At 31.8% G+C, this 21140-nt stretch overlaps 1 protein-coding gene across 2 annotated transcripts in view; it reads right to left on the reverse strand.

Annotated features, from left to right (window-relative positions):
• The window catches only part of LOC132746985 (uncharacterized), a 31288-nt gene extending 22923 nt beyond the window's left edge, over window positions 1-8365 (reverse strand). Inside the window, exon 1 of one of the 2 annotated variants that reach the window (XM_060736290.1) lies at window positions 8343-8365. The gene's annotated coding sequence lies outside the window, so the exon portion shown is untranslated. Of the gene's footprint in view, window positions 1-4370; window positions 4524-8342 lie in introns of those variants that run through there. The other variant, XM_060736286.1, reaches the window with a different exon arrangement.
• Between the last annotated feature and the right edge of the window lie 12775 nt (window positions 8366-21140).

Here is a 21140-nt window from a genome sequence, read left to right on the forward strand (position 1 = left end):
TTGTTAGGAAAGCTGTTTTACTGGGGTTTGATAAGCTGATTAAAATATATGGCTTCTTTGGGGCAAGGATTTTCTTGGAGAGAAAACTGAATTAGGATTAATTTCCTTCATCTACAGGGAGACCTTTTCTTTCAATGGCCATATTAATCATCAAGACTTCTGAGGGAGATTTTCAAGGTCAAATTTAGCATACACTGACTTTTAAGAATCTTATATGGTTTAACTTTATTCTGATGAATGTCAATCTAATGATGGTTAGAGAGTTTGTTAAATAGTATGATGACTGGTAGCAGATTTATGCTCCTCCCGTCCCCAACCCCCTTCTGAGATCCGAATCCTTTTCACTGAGCCTAAGTAGAACTTCAACCTTGTCCTCTATGGCATAGTTCTATAATTTTCTAAAATTTTACAAAAAATTGTTATTTATTAAAAACAGATTTTGAATCAGGCATTGATGTAAAACGGGTGTAAAACCCTTTACAACTTTCTATCAAATAGAGCTTTTAACAAAATCTTAACCAGAGTATAAAATAATAAATTGATTATGATTAGACAATTTAGAGTATTGGTCATTATTATCCAATCAAAAGTCTTGTTATTATTTTGACTTGTTTCCATTTTTGGTTTCAACTTGTAAAGTAGAATGAACCGTCAGCTGCAGCTTTTTTTACAAGATAATTGATTTAAAAATTAGTAAATATAAGGACAGGAATGTTAATATATATAATAATATAGATGTAACAGCTGGGAAGGCTTTGATAATTATCTGATTTTAGAAAATGTTACATCTAATAATTATATATATGACGGTTTTCATTTGGCTATTTATCCGTATTAGTCTCTCTTTTTTCAACTTTTTGCACCAAGTTTGATATAAAAACACCATTCAAACTGAAGTTACTTAATCTTATTTGGGAGCAGGTGAATTATTGATTATAGTGCCATTATTGGTGATGGTCAACAATCTGTGATGCTTAACAAAGGAGTCTTTTCCATATTTATGAGAAGCATTGAGTGTCAAAGGTTAAACCTACATGTAAAACTTCTATTAAAAAATTACCCTGCTAAATTTATATAATTGACTTGCCCTAAATTAAATATGGAACTATACATTATATAATTTTATCTTCTTATAAGGAGTTTTTTATTCGAAAGCAAAAATTTAGGAACTATCAACACTTTAACCCTCTGTCAGATGTTGATAATTTATACCCATGCCACCAGTGCAGACACAGATCAGCTAGTCTCCCGTGCCATTTGATCACATGGTCTGCACCATCTGCTTTATACAGACAGTAAATGTTTTGAAATGTTTTCCCTAAAAATAATAAATGGTTATGTCTAGATTAAAAGATGGACAAGTCCATTTAAGATATTTAGAGTGGTGTTGCACAAATGTGCAGGCTGGTGTTACTGTATGGCACTGGAATGTCATTTTAGCTGCAAATATTGAAAGGAGTAATTATATTGGAATATTGTTGATTTTAATAGCCTTTTCCTTGACAAAAGTAATGAAAAAAAAGAGTTAAATAACATTTAAAAAGACATGAAATGTTATTATTTTCTAGCTAAAGTATCGTTGATTTAATGCACGTCATTAGAATTGATTATCTGACATTTATAATGTTATATTTGCCTGATGAATTGGAAAATAAGATAAGATTCCGAGGCAGTCGTGCTTGCAATTTCAATTGCAATAAAATCACTCTCATTTTCTTTATTTACATCAATTTTTCAAGATGCCCGACAATTTGTTTTTAATGTTTGATGTCAATTACAGTTTCAGTAAATTGATGAAGTTTTATTGAATTTAATTAATTAATGAAAGTTAAAAACTTTCTTTGAGTCTGCAAGCAGTTGGTTGAAGTTAACTGAATTGATTTGTTTTTTTTTTCTTTTACATGAATTTGATCAAATCAAAGATATTCTGTTTGTTTCAGTTGTTTGTATGAGGGGAAAAAAAGCTCCAGTCGCTTATTTTTGATGATAAAACTTTATAATGATGTTTTCCTACGAATTTCTTTTAGTCTATTGCCTAATTGCCTATTAATTTGATGTACATAGAATGGCTAGGATAGTTTTAGCACATCCATGGTTAAAGGCAATATTCATTATTATGATTATTATAGCTTGAAGCGAGGTCTCTGCGGAGAACCAATCGAGAATTGCTATCTGTAACATAGACATACGTTCCGATTATTTTTCTCTTAGGAAATTATTATTTATTGTGAAAATGGCAGAATATCTCTAGGTGTTACGAGTTTTATTTTGGCATGTTGGCTTTAGAAGGGACATAAAAATCTGTAATCTGTATTGAATATTTGGGAAACAATTTTTGTGTCTGCCGCAATATGTTTTCTATTAACTCCCTTTATTACCTATTTTCTCATTTCAATATGGAGGAAAAAAAGTGACAGCTCATACTGGGAAGATGATATGGTGTATATTAGAGTATAATAAAAGCTAATCATGTGACACGGAGACTTAATTTGCGATGCTGGCGGGGGACCGATGATTGTGAAATATGAATGAAATATTGTCCCGACTTAAGTGCGTACAGAAAGTGAACGAGGCGTTTGGTCCAACTGGTTTATAATTTAGTTGATGGGTATATAACATGGTGTGAAATCTAGAGATGACAACATGTGAAAGATATATCATTACACTTACAGAATAATTTTGTGAGGCGTTCATTAATTTGTTATTGATACACAACATGCCATGGCAATTTTCTTATTGTGCAAAATAACTTAATGGAAAATATATAATAATGATTGACTGCTTTCAGAATTGATTGCCTTAGATGAGATAGAATAGAATTCGTCTGACGATTTCTTCCATTGCCAAAACTTGCGTAAAAAGTGCTAGAAGTCCTGTCTCGGGGATATGTTGTAAATGTTCCATCACTCCAACGTAAACAAGTTTTATCCTCTTTAAAACACTATTTAAGTATTGTCTGCCAATTTTTTTTACAGATGTAAAAAAGAAAAGAAAAAAAAGTGGTGTTTGCTTCTATGTAAATTGTTGTGTGACTAAAATTTATGTAATATTGAAAGAAAATTAAAAAAAAAAAAAGTGTTATGAAACAAAATATTTTACAGATTAATTTAATGATGTACCACATTTCTCTTAAACTGTTAATCATTATTGATAGAATTGCAACTTTGCGGAAAATTCAAAAGGAACTGTCATGTTTCGCGCTTTTGGTTCTCAGAGATAACGGGCTGGCCTAAATGAAACATCGTAGAAAACAACCCTTAATGTGACGTCAAAAAAAGTTAACATTGTCATTGAGTATTTTAAGTCATAAATACACTATTTATGAAAAGGGATAATAAACATTCAAAACATATAAACATGCACATGTGAAAAAAAAATACTGGTATCAGTTAACATGTACATTGGCAAAGCTTTGTCAAATAGTGACTTCAAAAACTTAAGGCTGTGATTTTAATAATACATAATGTACAATGTTTTAAAAGATTTTTCATGTTTTTCCTCACAGTGTGCCATTAGACAATTGTAACACTTTGGTTATAAGTGGTAGCCATAAAATATTAATTGTAACTTCAAAGATAATTTGTTTATTGAAACAATTAGCTTGGGGGAGAACTTCCTCCAGTTATGTCTAGATTTTCACTTGATTTCATGTATATGATCAGCCAAGTGTCAACACACACATCTACTGAAATTCTCAGCCCTTTCAAATTGACACTGGAGTTCCCTGGGGTGGAGTAATTAGACCCAATTTGTTTTCTTTTTGAAGAGTAAGTTTTCAAAACAAAGATGAAGAGCTGACTGTCAAAATAATTCACATAGATTTCAATTTTTTTTCTTACATCTTGGACACATTAAATGATTGAATACTTGTGATATTAGGTAAATTAAGGCTATTAGAAATAATATTTACAATTTTCTCTCTTTATTCTAATTTTCTTGCTTTTGGGCTTTGCCGTTAAATTGGTAATTGTTTTCTTTTTTAATGTTATTTTGGTAAATTACATTGCCTTTGGTCATAAATCAAAACTGTTGAGATGCTTGTTTAAATTTAATGTGTAATTTTGTTTTTTAGTATTTTATTTTCAATTTATTTGTCCTTTAAAATCAAAGTCTTTACCTTTGAAAAGAAAACAGCCAATTTTCATGCGAATTAAACTGAAAATAATTGATGTTATATATAATTGCAAAAGTGAAAGAAATGACAATATAAAATAAAATGCACTATCAAAACAATTTTGCAAGCTTAAAAAAATATATTTTGTTATGAATTAGCTGAAATTTTTTTTAATTGACATGACATTAAACAGTGATAAAGTTGCTTGAAATAAAAAAAATTAAAACTATGTCAAAATTCAAGGTTATATATTTACCTCATGGTTGTAATTATTCCAAATTGAAAACAATCTCAAATTATTTAGATAAAAAAACAAAATAAAATTAATATATTAACTGATCATTTTAAATGAGAGTTATCATTAATGAACTTAAATCCAGGTTGTTTTTACTTCACACTACGGAGAAACCCTATTTAGCAATGTAGTAGCTGTGTTTGATCAGGCATTTTAAGTATATCTTATCTGATAGGACAATTTAATGTTATCTGTTTCCTATGGAGCAACTCCGAGGACACCTTATTTATCTGCGAAGACCTATTTAGGTGGTATAAAGTGGCAATGTTTGTCCAATAGTTTATAATCATTACAGCCATGTTTGTTCCTAGATATTGCATGTCTTTGATGTTTCAACTACTGACCACTTGCCCCATACAAGATAATCTATAATGTTCACACCTTGTAATTATGATGTGTTACTTAGCTGGCTACACGATAACACCTCTTTCACAAGACAGCTCTATATTTCAACAAAGGCTTCTTTTTGTTATACTCTTTGCATGCTTGAAAAAAATGTCTTCTGCTTAAAAATGTTGTCTGTTAAAAATGTCATTTCCCAAAAATGTTGTCTATAAAAAATGTCATTTAAAAAAAATGTTGTCTGTTAAAAAATGTCATTTCCAAAAATGTTGTCTTTATCACTATAGAAATGCCATAGGAAAGTAGTTCAATGGCTGGGCAGGGTTTTCATATAATCATAAATGCTTGATGAATATTGAATGATCTTCTTGTCTTTGTCTTGAATATTAATTTTATATTATGTAATTAAAAAAGGGGCAAAAAAGCAGATATCTTACCATAGAATATATGAGCCGTGCCATGACAAAACCAACATAATGGGCTTGCGACCAGCATGGATCCAGACCAGCCTGCGCATCCCCGCAGTCTAATCAGGATCCATGCTGTTCGCTTATCAACCCTATTACAAGTAGAGAAAGTGATAGCGAACAGCATGGATCCTGGTCAGACTGCGCGGATGCGCAGGCTGGTCTGGATCCATGCTGGTCGCAAACGCACTATGTTAGTTTTGTCGTGACGCGGCTCAATTATAATAAGCTTACATTATATTGTTCGATATCTGACAGTCCCAGGCCATACCACCCCTTGTCTCCTACACATACAAAAAAAAACCCTAACAAAAATCAAACTAACAATATTAATAATAACAACAATACAATTTAATAATGATAATAAAAACCAATAATAATAATAAAAATAATGATAATAATACAAACTAATAATGATAATAGATCTAATAAAAATAATGATAATAATACAAACTAATAATAATTATTATACAAACTACTACTACCACTACTACTACTACTACTACTACTAATAATAATAAATAATAATAATAATAATCATAATAATAATCATAATAATCATAATCATAATATTAAGCATAAATGCAAAGACAAATCATTGCAGCAAATTTTGTAAAGAGAACATTGTCTGGCATTAAGAATGTAAGGAAAAGCAGAGATTTTATTTGAAGTGGTGTTTAACTGTATCAGAACATTTTGATGTCTTTGTAGCATTATTCCATAGGCACCTATTTATCTGAGTACTGATGTAAACCATTTTAGATTATATGGAGTAGTATATAATGTATGATGTCTATTAGTTTATATCAATAACTATCATATTTATCCATTTATATAAATCTTCTGATCATTTGCCAAAATACAAAAATAATAAGTCAAAGGATGTTGTTTTTTGTTTGTCTTGAGTGACTTTTAGATTTGGTAGGGCTCAACTTGTTGCATCTTTTATTGTCCTTACTTTTTGGTCTACCATATGAAAGATGCTTACATGTATATAAAACAGTTTTATAAAGTACTAACAATTTAATGTAAATTTAATATAATGACATTTAATTTATAGAAAATATTTTGCTAAAATTGCATTTAGATCCCCCCCCCCCCCTCCAAATTTCGCCTTACCCGGTGAGTTACTGTTATTGTATGGTGTATGAATCTTCAGTATATTAGTCTACTTATAATAAAACTTGTTCATATGCGTTCATACATATATAAGGAAATTACCATTTCAAAGCCTCATTATAACTAGTATTTAACAAGAAAAATGGTGCAAAAAAAAGAATACCGAATTAAGATTGTAAAATAGGAGAGAAAATTGTGTGAATATTTATGAGTTTGAGGTACAAGCCTTGTGTTTAATGCTCAATAACTCATGATGAAGTGGTTGATAATAAATGCAAGGTTTATATCAAACTTAATATACCACTTATTGTCACACCAGGCTTCCTGTTATGATGTAATAATTCTGATAAAGTATTTAATTAAGTTTCACTATCTGTTGATTTCGTCATGGATTTTCAAGCAGAATTTGTTCATTCAGATACTAATATGACATTTTTATTAATAGATAATATCTTTCAGAGACAAGGAAATATGGAATGATGTTAAGAATTTGCTATAATAGATATACTTAATGGTTGTATGGTTAAAGCTATGATGCCAAGATTTGTTTCTAAATAAAAAAAATCACCATTGCATGTTTTAATGTTTAATTCAGAATAAGCTGGTGCTTGGATGGCAGCATGCACTCTCAGTACCATCCATGGACAGAAATAGCAATACATGTATTTTCAATATTGCTGTTTTAGATATTTTTTAGGCATTCTTTATTTCTCTATTTGAAAAACTTAATCAAACAGCCTTCAAATTGTGTAGAATGTTGTAACTTAAAGTCTTGCGCAGAGCAATAATGCTAACGAACATCCAAAGAAAAACAGCTGGAGACATAAGAAATTTAGATAAAATGTAGAAACCATGTATCACTCAAGGTTTTAAAATAATTACAATTATGAGACTGTTTTAGCATTACATGTAAAGCTTTTTATTGCAACAACAAATGCATGCATAAAGCAAGCACTAGAAAAAAGACTTTACAGGTTAAGAGTAGACTTTTTACAACATTACAGAAAAGGAAGAACAACTTTGTTAGAATCTAGGTATGTTACATAAAGCAACACAGCAAGTTTGTCATTTAATACTGAAGAGAAAAATTCATTAAATACTAAACAATGGAATTCATTAAATACTAAAGAGTGAACTTATGTTATATGGAATGGTTCAGTTTTAGACCTTAATATGCATATTATTTTCACATTATACATGTTGTAAATATTTCTGATTCTAAATCTTTCAGTTATTAATAAATATTCAGGTACTTTAAGTCATGCTACATTGAAACAGTGTTTGCTAAATTGAAATAGGTGTTGCTAAGTCATGAGAAATGACCACTTGAGACCTGTTGGAGAGTCATTAAAAGTGGAAAGCAGCAAGTGGTTGCGTAATATTGCAAGATATCTGTATAGAGACACTAAAACTGTTCAAATATTTCCCATAATGCACTCGATGACATACTTTTGGCATATTTATGGCTTCATAATAATTTGTTACCTATTTCTAACTTAGCAAGGACCAATATTTCTGCTTAAGAAGACCATAATGTTTTTGTAGTGTGTAAATACCCTGACATAGAAGCACACCTGGGTTTTATGATACATAGAGTTGTGCCCCTTTATCACTTCCTTCATTAATATCAGTATTGAAACATTCATTATTTCTGAAAGTTTTTTTGGGATATTAAGAATCAATTCTTTACATTTAATAGAAAGTGAAGTAATCTTGTTTTCTATTATGCAATAGCCTAGGTGTAATATGTTAATTAACAGTTGTTGATTCAGTTGAATAAGGAATGCTTATTGTATACGGTGAGGCAATTAACGCAAATGTAACCTTAGGTCAATTTAGCATTATATTATTCTTCCATGAGAATGTTTGCATAATAAATAATTAATAAGCTGAAAACTGTTTCTATATTATTCGACTTTGCATGTAACAGGGTATCCGTATGAATACGGTCTGCGTTAGTTGTTAAAAACGTAAATGGATTTAATTATATTAATTTCATACTCACGATCGTAATTCAATCCGCCGGCAGGTTTCTAACCTAACACTGACTGTTACTAAACACACAGTGCGGGTTATTCTTTACCAGACAGTGTAAACATATGCTTATAATACTGCAAAGCTTTTCCCTCCAAAATTGGGCGGCCATATTGCTCTTCACTTACTGAAGATGTTTAACATTTGGATTACGGATTAAGCGCTGTTTGAAATTAGAGACTGTTTTTATTTACTTTTTTCAATCAAGTTTATTTACCTTTTATAGATCAATGAAGCCTAGTTTCAACACAAATGACGTTAAGCATGTATTTTTTTTCAATGAAACAGGTCAAGTAATTCTCTGGTGGACAATTACTCGCGCTAAAGTTGAGTAAATTAAAGATTTAAGAATATTTACCCTGCAATTCAATTATTTCATGTGTTTTGACGAAGATGTCCGTGGTCTTTTCCTAAGTGATTGTTTGTATTATATTAAAGTATGGTATGGTTCAAGGTCAAAATTGATGGTGGCTTAAATTTTATTTTTGTTTTCGAAAATTTTGACATTATACCAAGAAATATTTACATATGGCCTGTGTTTGGTGTTCACTTTGTCACTATGCAGTTATATACAAAAATTTGAAACATACATTTGTGTAAATACAGAACAGAATTTACGATTGTCATATCATCAATTGTTTCTTTTCTGAGTCAATTGTTTCTTTTCTGAGTTGTATGCAGGTAAGTATGAAGTTATTAAAACATGCAGAGTTGTGTCCCTTTGCTTTTCTGGTCACTAATTGTAGTGTTGTGATAAATGCTGAATCCATTGAAAACTTGTTGTATTTTTCTTTAACAAGTGAGACAGTTTTGTTTCCACAAGGTCATCATTATATAAGACCTTAAGGAAATTAATTAAATTTCTTTTCTTAAATTTTTAGCTCACCTGAGCTTGCTCAGGGTGAGCTTTTAGGATCGATGAATGTCCGTCGTCCGTCGTCCGTCCGGCCGTCCACAATTGCTTGTGAACACTAGCGGTCGCATTTTTGCCTCAATCATCATCAAACTTGGTCAGGATGCTTATCTAGTTGAAAGCTCGGATGAGTTCGAACATGGGTCATCTCAGATGAAAAACTAGGTCACAAGAGCTAAAAATAGAAAAACCTTGTGAACACTCTAGAGGTCACATTTTTGACCCAATCTTCATCAAACTTGGTCAGGATGTTTGTCTAGGTGATAGCTCGGATGAGTTCGAACATGGGTCATCTCGGATGAAAAAGTAGGTCACAGGAGCTATAAATAGAAAAACCTTGTGAACACTCTAGTGGTCACATTTTTGAACCAATCATCATCAAACTTGGTCAGAATGCTTGTCTAGTCAATTGCTTGGATGAGTTCGAACATGGGTCATCTCTGATGAAAAACTAGGTCACAGGAGCTAAAAATAGAAAAACCTTGTGACCACTCTAGTGGTCACATTTTTGACCCAATCATCATCAAACTTTGTCAGGATGCTTGTTTAGATAATAGCTCGGATGAGTTCGAATATGGGTCATCTCGGATGAAAAACTAGGTCACCGGAGCTATAAATAGAAAAACCTTGTTAACACTCTAGCGGTCATATTTTTGCATCAATCATCAATCAAACTTGGTCAGGATGCTTATCTAGTTGATAGCTTGGATGAGTTCGAACATGGGTCATCTCGGATGAAAAAGTAGGTCACCGGAGCTAAAAATAGAAAAACCTTGTTAACACTTTAGCGGTCACATTTTTGCATCAATCATCATCAAACTTGATCAAGATGCTTGTCTAGGTAATAACTCGGATGAGTTCGAACATGGGTCATCTCGGATGAAAAACTAGGTCACAGGAGCTAAAAATAGAAAAACAAAAAAAATATGGAAAAACCTTGTTAACATTCTAGTGGTCACATTTTCGACTTCATTATCATCAAACTTGGTCAGGAAACTTGTCTAGGTCATTGCTGGGAATAAATCGAACATGGGACATCTCGGATGAAAAACTAGGTCACAGGAGCTAAAAATAGAAAAATCTTGTTAACACTCTAGTGGCTACTGTTGTGATCCAAATATTCTGTTAATTGGTTTGAAAGTTTGTTTTGATGATTTCTAAGTCAAGATCGAACATGGGTCATCTTGGATGAAAAACTAGGTCACACCGCCCAAATATGGAAAAACCTTGTTAACATTCTAGTGGTCACATTTTCGACTCCATTATCATCAAACTTGGTCAGAATGCTTGTCTAGGTAATTGCTTGGATTAGTTCGAAATCGCATGTGAAACTAGGTCACCGGAGCTAAAAATAGAAAAATCTTGTTAACACTCTAGTTGCTACTGTTTTGATCCAAGTATCCTGGAAATTGGTCTGAAAGTTTGTTTTGATGATTTCTAGGTCAAGTTTGAATATGTGTCACCTGGGTAAAAAACTAGGTCGCACTGCTCAAATATGGATAATCCTTGTTAACACTGTAGTGGTCACATTTTTGACTCACCTGTCATGAGACTTGGTCAGAATGCTTGTCTAGGTAATTGTTTGGATGAGTTTGATAATTCAGGTGAGCGATCTAGGGCCATCATGGCCCTCTTGTTTTGAATGCCACAGCCAACTTGATCAAAACCATTTCAACATGTTATGGAAATTAATGGTATGTGATATTCTACAAGATTATTTTTCTTTGGCCTTTTCTATTCATTACTGGAATTATTTGTTTATTTAAAGAAGTTGCAATTACTTGTGGAGACTTGCAAATTGTTTGTGTATGATGATGAAGCTTGAACACATACAGTTTGGCATTGAATGCTAAAAACTTTTCTGTGAATGCAGAAAGAAAGAGGTTCACCCAGAATTAAGAGCATCAGATTTACATGCAGGGGTTACTGGTTTGGTTCATATGATAGTTGAAGTTTATCATTATGACAATTGATCGTCTAATGGTCATTTGTCTCTCACCAGTGATTAAGAAATCATGTTGAATAAGTAGTTGATCACTTGTGGAGAAATGGGACTGGTTTCTGGTTAGTTATCCCGGAAACCCGGTTAGATGAACTAACTGCAAAGATATTACCAAAATTGTGTTAAGATTGGCATAGAAAAGAGATAAAAATCAAATAAAAGAAAAAAAAAAAAACAATCATAAACCTAAATGCAAGTATAACTTTGAGACAATCAAAAGTGTTTTATTGGGGAAGGGTTTTTTGTAAGTTTGTCAAGGTAAATGGAAACCGTCGATACTCATAAGTGGTGCCATTTAAAATGTTTGGCGATATAGCACGAAGATCGGGTTAGATTTATTGGTTTGTACCAACAATTCATTGAAGTGTTTTCATTTAGCATTATCATGGCTATCTTGCATTGACTTCCTATGCCTTAAAGTAATGTCTATTTGTTTACAAACGATTATCTGTTTCAAATGTCTGATAATATTGAGAAGGTGATTTGCAAGTTTTTAATCGTATTTAAACTGTATAAAGTCTTTCACGTACTTATCATTTTGCTATGGTTTCTATGCTTCCATAGATTTTCCTTGTTTTTTATTTGTTTGCGATCATAGCAAACAAGTGTACGTCAATAATGCAAACAAGTTTTTGTCAATAATTTATTTTGTTTTTTTCACTCTTTAACTTTAAGAAGTCAAAAAATGTATAAATGATATTTTACAAAAGATATTTCATTTTATTTTAGTTAAAATCTTACAATCCAATATTGATGTCTGTTGATTAGTCCTAGTTTAACAATGGTTTAAAGATTTAAACACGGACGTCCATTACCAAGTGGATAAGGTCGTTGACATCAAACCACTTTGCCTCTGACTGCTTTAGGTTCGAAGAGCCCAAGCTTCTTTTAATTCTTCATGTAAGAAAGCTTATGGGTGGTTCTACTCTGGTGCCTGTTTGTACCTGAAATGATGTACAGAGGGGCACCTGAGGCCTTCCTCCACAAATAAAGCTAGAAAGTCTCTATATGACCTATACTGCTTAGAAGCAACTTTAAAACCAACAAAAAAGGACAAAAGAAGGGAAAAATAAGATTTAAACTTTAAAATACAAAGCAATAGCAACTACAGTGGTTGAGACAAGTCTTAGGGGCATTGATAACTTGGGAGTAGTCAGAGATGGAGAGAGAAAGAAAAATGCAACTTTGGCGTAACGGTCTTAAATGTTAAAGGAAATACTCAGCAATGTATATGAGAGAGCATGGTAATTAGAAATCTCTGATTTATTTGTATTCATAGATAGTTATCAAATAGGGTCACAATAAGGGTCTTTATATCAGCTCTTGTGTTCGCAACCTTAGATGACCTTACTTTGATAAGATTAATCATACAACTACCAAATTTGGAGAAGCTTTATTATTACTTTTGTTTTATCATACTGTGTGTGATTTCTTAATGTTGAGGTCATGGTAATTTTTCAGGGTCATGGTGATTTCTAAAGGCCATGGTAATTTCTCAAGGCTGTGGTAATTTCTTAGGGACATGATGATTTGTTAGAAGGACATGGTGATTTCTTAGGATCATGGTGAATTCTCAGGGACATGATGATTTCTTAGGGTCATGGTTATTTCTCAGGGGCATGATGATTTCTGAAGGCCATGGTAATTTCTCAAGGCCATGGTAATTTCTCAGGGTCATGTTGATTTCTTAGGTTCATGGTCATTTCTCAGGGACATGATGATTTCTTAGGGTCATTGTAATTTATAAGGGACATGATGATTTCTTAGGTTCATGGTAATTTCTCAGGGACATGATGATTTCTTAGGGTCATTGTAATTTATAAGGGACATGATGATTTCTTAGGTTCATGGTCATTTCTCAGGGACATGATGATTTCTCAGGGTCATAGTAATTTATCAGGGACATGATGATTTCTTAGGGTCATTGTAATTTATAAGGGACATGATGATTTCTTAGGTTCATGGTCATTTCTCAGGGACATGATGATTTCTTAGGATCATGGTAATTTCTTAGGGACATGATGATTACTTAGGTTCATGGTAGTTTCTCAGGGACATGATGATTTCTTAGGTTCAAGGTAATTTCTCAGGGACATGGTGATTTTTCAGGGTTATGGTAATTTCTCAGGAACATGATGATTTCTTACGTTCATGGTAATTTTTCAGGGACATGATGATTTCTTAGGTTCATGGTAATTTCTCAGAGGTTCATGGTAATTTCTTAGAATCATGGTAATTTCTTAGGGACATGGTAATTTCTGAGGGACATGATGATTTCTTAGGTTCATGGTAATTTCTCAGGGACATGATGATTTCTTAGGTTCATGGTAATTTCTCAGGGACATGATGATTGCTTAGGTTCATGATAATTTCTCAGAGGTTCATGTTAATTTCTTAAGTTCATGGTAATTTCTCCGGGACATGATGAATTTCTGAGGTTCATGGTCATTTCTCAGGGACATGATGATTTCTCAGGTCATGGTAATTTCTCAGGACATGATGATTCTTAGGGTCATTGTAATTTTCTAAGGGACATGATGATTTCTTAGGTTCATGGTAATTTCTCAGGGACATGATGATTTCTTAGAGTCATGGTAATTTCTCAGGGACATGATGATTTCTTAGGTTCATGGTCATTTCTCAGGGACATGGTAATTTCTCAGGGTCATGGTAATTTCTCAGGGACATGATGATTTCTTAGGTTCATGGTCATTTCTCAGGACATGATGATTTCTTAGGGTCATGGTAATTTCTCAGGGACATGATGATTTCTTAGGGTCATTGTAATTTCTAAGGGACATGATGATTTCTGAGGTTCATGGTATTTCTCAGGGACATGATGATTTCTCAGGGTCATTGTAATTTATAAGGGACATGATGATTTCTTAGGTTCATGGTAATTTCTCAGGGACATGATGACTTCTCAGGGTCATTGTAATTTACTCAAGGACATGATGATTTCTTAGGGTCATTGTAATTTATAAGGGACATGATGATTTCTTAGGTTCATGGTTATTTCTCAGGGACATGATGTTTTCTTAGGTTCATGGTTATTTCTCAGGGACATGATGATTTCTCAGGGTCATGGTAATTTCTCAGGGACATGATGATTTCTTAGCCCCATGGTAATTACTCAGGGACATGATGATTTCTTAGAGTCATGGTAATTTCTCAGGGACATGATGATTTCTTAGCCCCATGGTAATTTCCTCAGGGATATGATGATTTCTTAGGTTCATGATAATTAGATTTCTCAGGGTCTCAAAATGTATTGACCTTTCCCGTTTTTTTTTTGTAGCAGAACATTTAGAAACAGCTTTTCCATTCATTGCTAGGTCAACTGCTCACAAACAGTATCACAAACATATAACCATGTGTTCTTTTGTGCAAACCAGGTCAAAAATGACTATGTATATCTCAGTGTTGCAATTGGATAAAAAGTTAGCCAATTTACATAAAACTGTAAACACTGGGAAGGTCCATTTAAACTACATGTTGTCGTTAAGGCATACTTTTGGTGGAGTAAGTGGTCACCAGGTGTCAAGGTCAAGGTTACATGTCATTGAGAGATAAAAATAGATTTTACATTTTTACTCATGCAGCCTTTTTTGGATGTCTTTCATATTTGGGAGGTAGATACCTTGGTATGTCCTCAAGTTTTCGATGGACGAAGAATTTACTTGTGTAAAGGTCAAGGTCAGTGATCTTCTGCTCTTACTGCCATTACTTACTGACCAATTTGCATTGAAATAATTTTAGAAATGTGAAGAAAGGGTCTGGGAACGTCCATTGCCTTTTGCAGTATTTTTTAAATGACAAATTTTATTATTTTTTTCAATCTGTCAATGTTATTGAAAGTTTTCAATTGATTATATTTAGGAAGCCAATTATAAGGGATGTGTTGTAAAAAGATATATTTAATAGGTATACAATAAAAGCAGCTTTGCCAGGCTTCTAATAATAATTTTATAAACATTTTGTGTTCCATTATAAACATATGTAGGATTTTTGTGTCTTTGTTTATTTCATTGAAAATATAGCAGATTGTTCCCAGTTGTTATTTTATCATTGGTTAATGTAAACAATTAAGTTAAAGTATGTTTAATAAGATGCACATTCTGTCCCGATAATAGATATTGAATGTTTGTTATAATTGAATGCAATAATTGAGAAATCAAAAACATTCTTTGTGAATGGAAAGTATTCGGTGAAATTGGCTCAGAAATAGTACTTTGATAGTTTTCTGCAAGTAAAGTGTTCGGCAATATTGCGGCAGGGAATTTACGCGAGAGTAATGTTAAATAGCCGAATTTTACGAGTTTTTTACTTTTCGGAAATAAGTTACAAATGTTACATCACATTACAGTATGAATTCCTCATTTCACACAATGTAGATAGGAATTTGACATGTTATTATAAACAATCCAGTTCATCTATCAACAGCTTATTTCTCCGGCTTTATTTTCCATGTCCTGAAGAAAAAGGCGTTGACTGCCAAATTTTTCTCTCGCTCCAATTCTAAGAAAGACTTTTGTTTTTGGCAGATAATTAAGGAATACTGTATATTGGAATTCTGTTTAGAACATTAGCTTTTAGCTTGATTGACAGATTTTTATGAAACTTCTTTTCCTCTAGCTAGTATTATACTCTGTAAAGAATTCTCGTTACGTAAAGATATGTATCAATATTCTAATTAAGATGTTTGCCCGAGTATGCGTTAACACTTTTGTTTAAAGACTGTTTTTTCCCTGGGCTCATGTTTAGAATATTTAGTCCCTTTGAAGATGACAGAAGAGCAATGTTTAAAATAGACAGGCTATGAATGCTACTTTTTGAGAACATTAAGTTCATACTTTTAGAATATTTTTTGCTAAGTGAACATAATTTGACAGTTTTATTGCAGTAGAAAACATTATAAAGAAAAATGGCTGAAATGTTTTCCTTTTTACTGCAGCAGTTGTACAACTGATTTATATAGAACGTTGATGGGTCTAAGGATTATGTCACATAAATTGTTATCTTTTCTTTGTGATAATAACATTAAGGATTTATAATATTATGCTTAAATTTTAATGTTTGTTTTCAAAAGTTGCAAACTATAAATTTATATTTATTTACTAAAAATTATAATTTTGATTAATATATAGATCTATTTCCAAACACATCCTTCAAGTCATTGTTTAGCTTTATGTTTAAATATTAAATGGCTTGCAGGGATAATGTATACATTTTTTTTTAAAGTTTCTACATACATTATTATTATCATTATTATTATTAATGATTATGGTTTAGAATGTCTTTCATGCACAGTGCATTTTTGTCATTTTAATTACATAATTTGTATGCAAGTGCATTATTTTGTCAAGTCTGTTTCATAAGGAGATAGAAATGTAACAGTTGATGAAAATATGACGAGTGTTAAAGATTACTTTAACTCGGGGAAACAAAAAGATTGTGAAAATGGGCATGAGTTTCCTCATACAAGATGATTTATAAATCAGTAAATAATGACATTTTGCGTAAGGACGCCAATGTTTCTACCAGTTTCACGTCGGCTTATTTCAGGCCGCCACCACTGAAACATTTTACTTTTAGATCAAAGATCATGGTTTTTTACTAGTGGGCCTAGCTTTGTGGGTATTTCTTTTTTGATGTTTCTATCAAAAAGTTCTTGTTTCTGTATAGAAACCTAACATCAAACTTCATGAGCTCTGTATTGTTAGTTTAAATCAATGTTAATATTCCTTGAGTTTTTCTTTATTAATTTATTTTATGGAAACTACCGTTCTCTATGTCAGGATCAATACAAAGTTCTAGCTGTAATGATCCCTTTAATAATAATGAAAGCAAATTGAACAATTTCATGTGATTTTGCTTTAAAAGCCAATTTCTCTGTTCAAAAATAACAGCTCCCTTGTGCTGCATTTCCACAGCATTTCCACGGAAACTGTGAATAACTTTAATGCATTAATTCATATTAAGCCCCAGGAAGAGATCATAATATTATACCTTTATATCTTAGTTAGAAAAATTCTATGAGGTTAATTTAAACAGATTGTCTGTTTACTTTCCTAACTCCCTGCCTAGAGAGATGAGTTGATTGTGGTCTTAAATCGCTAATATCACTAATGTCTAGTTATTTAGTTACTTTGTAATTGATTCATTGTTTCTGAGAAAAATTATTAATATAGTATTGACAGAGCAATGCAATGTGCTTTTAAAAAAATCAGAAGCACTAATGGAAGTTACATACATGAAGACATATTTCTATTAACCTAAAGCAGACTGATTACACTTTCGACATTGCACACCAACCTTAGTTGGGTTGTCACTTGTGAAGATTTGATTGTAGATGATTTGAAGAAGGTTTGTGGTGTAAACAACATTAAAATAGATATTGAACAAGAATATGCAAGGAAACAAATAATTACAAGGGTCTGAGGTTATAAAGAAATTTTCTTGATCAGTGTACATTCTGTGGCAATTTCTGACCAATCAAATAGCCGAGATCTGGGCTTGAGGGTATTGAAGTATTTTTTTTTGAATTCCGTCTCATATCTAAAGATTTTCATTGGTCATTGAACATTTTATGGCAGTTTTTGACCAATCAAATACCTGAGATTGGAATTAAAATTGAGTTTATAAGATTCTTTTATAACCTCGGACCCAGAGTTATAGCATAGAAAAGTTGGGATCTCCTAAACTGATAATAGTTCCAAATATGGATGCTGGACAAGTTCATTTTACAAATTTAGCAATTAAGAGTTAATTTTCAAATAGCATGTGCAAGTATTTCAATCAAGCGCAAATTATCAATTTTCTCATTAGTTTCTCTTTATGAATCAAGTTGCAGATTGTTTTATGATAAGGCGGAGCTGTAGTTGGATTTAGGCAGCAGACGGTCAATATATCTAGCTATAATTTGTACATGTAGCATGGATATTTTAGTATTAAACAAGTCTTGTGGTGACTACATTGACAGCACTGAAATAAGCAATTATATCAAAGGTTATTGCAATGAATTATGGGAACATGTCTGCCATGTTGACCACAGAAGTTAAATGAACACGCTCAACTGTTAACCTCAAACATAGATTGTCTGATAATTTATATATATTGATCAAAGGTTCATTATGATTATTTTAAAAGGTGATTTTATTAAAGTGACAAATAGTGTTTAGATTTGTGTATAGTAAGAGTGGGGTTGTGGAAGCTAGCAAAGGGTATAAATCTATATGTTATGAAATATTTTAATTAAATTTATCAACAGTAAAATTATATTGGTTTTATTACTATAAGGTTGATTCCCAAAAAAGTTGTAACATAGAATGTCTCTATTATTAAATACACATAAATAATTTACGTAAACAGATTAAAAAGTTCTGGAACAAAATATTATTTTGCTATTTTAAGTAGGGTTTTATCCATTTAGCAATAATTTTGTGCTTTTAAGGTAATAAAGAACCATATTTATTTCATACAAGCATTTTGGAAGTATACTTTTCTAAAATTCAAACAAAAATTTTTGTATCAGATAAATAGCTTTATATACTTAAGTCTGAAGGTTGATGGTTCGAATCCTCTTATGTCTTCCAAATTCCACATTGTGGTGCGATTACTGCTTGATTATGACATCCAGGAAACTGTGTCATCTGGAGTGACATAAAGTACATATCCTGGTCCCAAACACAATTAAAACATCTTTATCTTAAATTTAGATTCATTTTGTAAAGAAGGTATAAGATACTTGTAAGAAAAAGGCATTGAATTTGTTTGTACATGTATATGTATTCTAGATGTATGAGGTTGTGCCTAATTTTGATTCAATCCAAGAAAATAAACAACAAGAAAATAAAACTTTTAACCGTCTGAAAATTTAAATATTCTGCTTGGTAATTTCTTTTATGATTTGTCAGCCTTTAAAGGGACTCAACTGAGGTTTTTTTGACATGATGTGACTGGAAATATTTTTTTTCAGATAAATGTTCCATTTGTTGTAGGTTTAGACCAATAACTTGTGTTCAAAATTTCAGACCATTCACTCACTCTATCTTTCCAGAAAATTATTCTTATTGTGAAGAATGGCCCCAAATCAGGCTTAAAAAAAAAGAGCTCAAAAATACAATATTCAATCTATTTCAATATAGTTTGCATATATTCCTGTTTTAAGTGCCCCAGCTGATCTATTTAAAAAAATCAAATTTTATGTTTTTTTAGAGTGAAGTTCCTTTAAGCAAATATGTAAGTTTTGCACGAATGTGGAATAGCTAAGCAAACTACGCACAATTGGCAAAAAATAAAGATATTAGGCACCAGAGAGAAGAAAAGAACCAAAATATTCAAAGAAATATTTCTATTTTGCAGGAGAAAAGATCATTCTAGATTTGGTAAACAGGAATGTATTAACAATAGCAAAATAAACAGTTTTCCTTCCAAAGTGTTGTGATGAAAAAGCAATTTAGAGTTGCAATTTCTGTGCAGTTTTGGGGAATCTGGCGAAAAAATTCTTCTTTTCGGCAGCAGATAACAAAATATCATATATCTCTGTCACAGACTGTGATGATTTGGAGCCATTTTCTGACTGGTTATTAAAGAAACAATGCCTCTGGAATTGGATTTTGGCAAGATAATTGACTGGTCCTCTTGCTTGCCTTTATTTCCCATTTATTGCTGAATATTCTGACACAAAAATACAACCAGTCTGAAATCTTTCCTGGTTTATGTAGGAATGAAAGTATTTCGGAAATTTTGAGGAAAAAATGAATAAGAATGACAGGCACTGACCAATATCAATATTGCCAGGGCTTTATGTGAATATGGGAAATTATTGATGACATATCGATAATTAATTGTGAGAATGTGTGAAATATTGCCTCTTGTTTGTGCTGTTGAGAGGAAATTAATTCAGCAATTAATTAGAAATGTCAAAGAGCACTGGCCAGCCATGTGTTATAGCAATTTCAACTGCAGCATGAACAAACAAAATATGCCATTAATAAGAAAGTTTTGGAATAATTGCAGTTTGTCTTCTACTGGGAAAAATGCAATCATCAACCTAGAACTAATGGTTCAAGTCATAATGATTCTACCCCTAGGACAAGGGGTTTAACCCTGTTTGAATTCTATAAACTAAAATGTCTGGCATATTTGTCTGTTTTTGTTTTTTGCCATTACAATTATATTAAAATTAAGCTTAAGACAGTCTAGTCTGACGGATTAGAATGAAGAAAATCCCCAAATATAGAAAAAAAAACAAACACATATGACCAGTTCCTTAATATTCTGAGCATGTGATTAAAAGTTAGGAGTCAGATAGATTAAAGCATTAAAAAATGCTTTTAAAATAAATGATGATATTTTTTTTGTTATTTTGACTTGATTTATTTCAGTTTTAATTCATTTCAAATTTCAACTTAAATATTGTAAACATTGAAATGTAAATGTGTATGTATTATGGTATGTGTATGTATTTCTATGTCTGCAGACCTCCGGAAACAGTTTTTATTATTTTGTCAACCATAAGGTATTAAATAAAAAGATTTATATTTTTATTACCAATAACAAATTATTCCCACATCTAAGATGACTAAAGCTTGCAGATATTTTATATGCGATTTTGCTTAGAAATTGGTAACCATTGAGAATGCCTCAGTTCTTAATTCAAGAATCATTATTTTCTAAACAATTCTTCTTAGATACTTTTTCATCCATTTATCTATATATTTGCAGTAAATCAGACATTTCAATTTACAAGAATTGCCAAAGTGTAATTTTCAGAGATCCTGGATCAAGTCTGTATGTGTATCTAGCTATTTTTTTCCTTTGAGAAGGTTGTCTGGCCATATTTATCTTGC

Source organism: Ruditapes philippinarum, unplaced genomic scaffold, assembly GCF_026571515.1.
Source record: "Ruditapes philippinarum isolate M1 unplaced genomic scaffold, ASM2657151v2 ctg85_1_1_1_1, whole genome shotgun sequence".
In the NCBI taxonomy this organism is placed as follows: domain Eukaryota; kingdom Metazoa; phylum Mollusca; class Bivalvia; order Venerida; family Veneridae; genus Ruditapes; species Ruditapes philippinarum.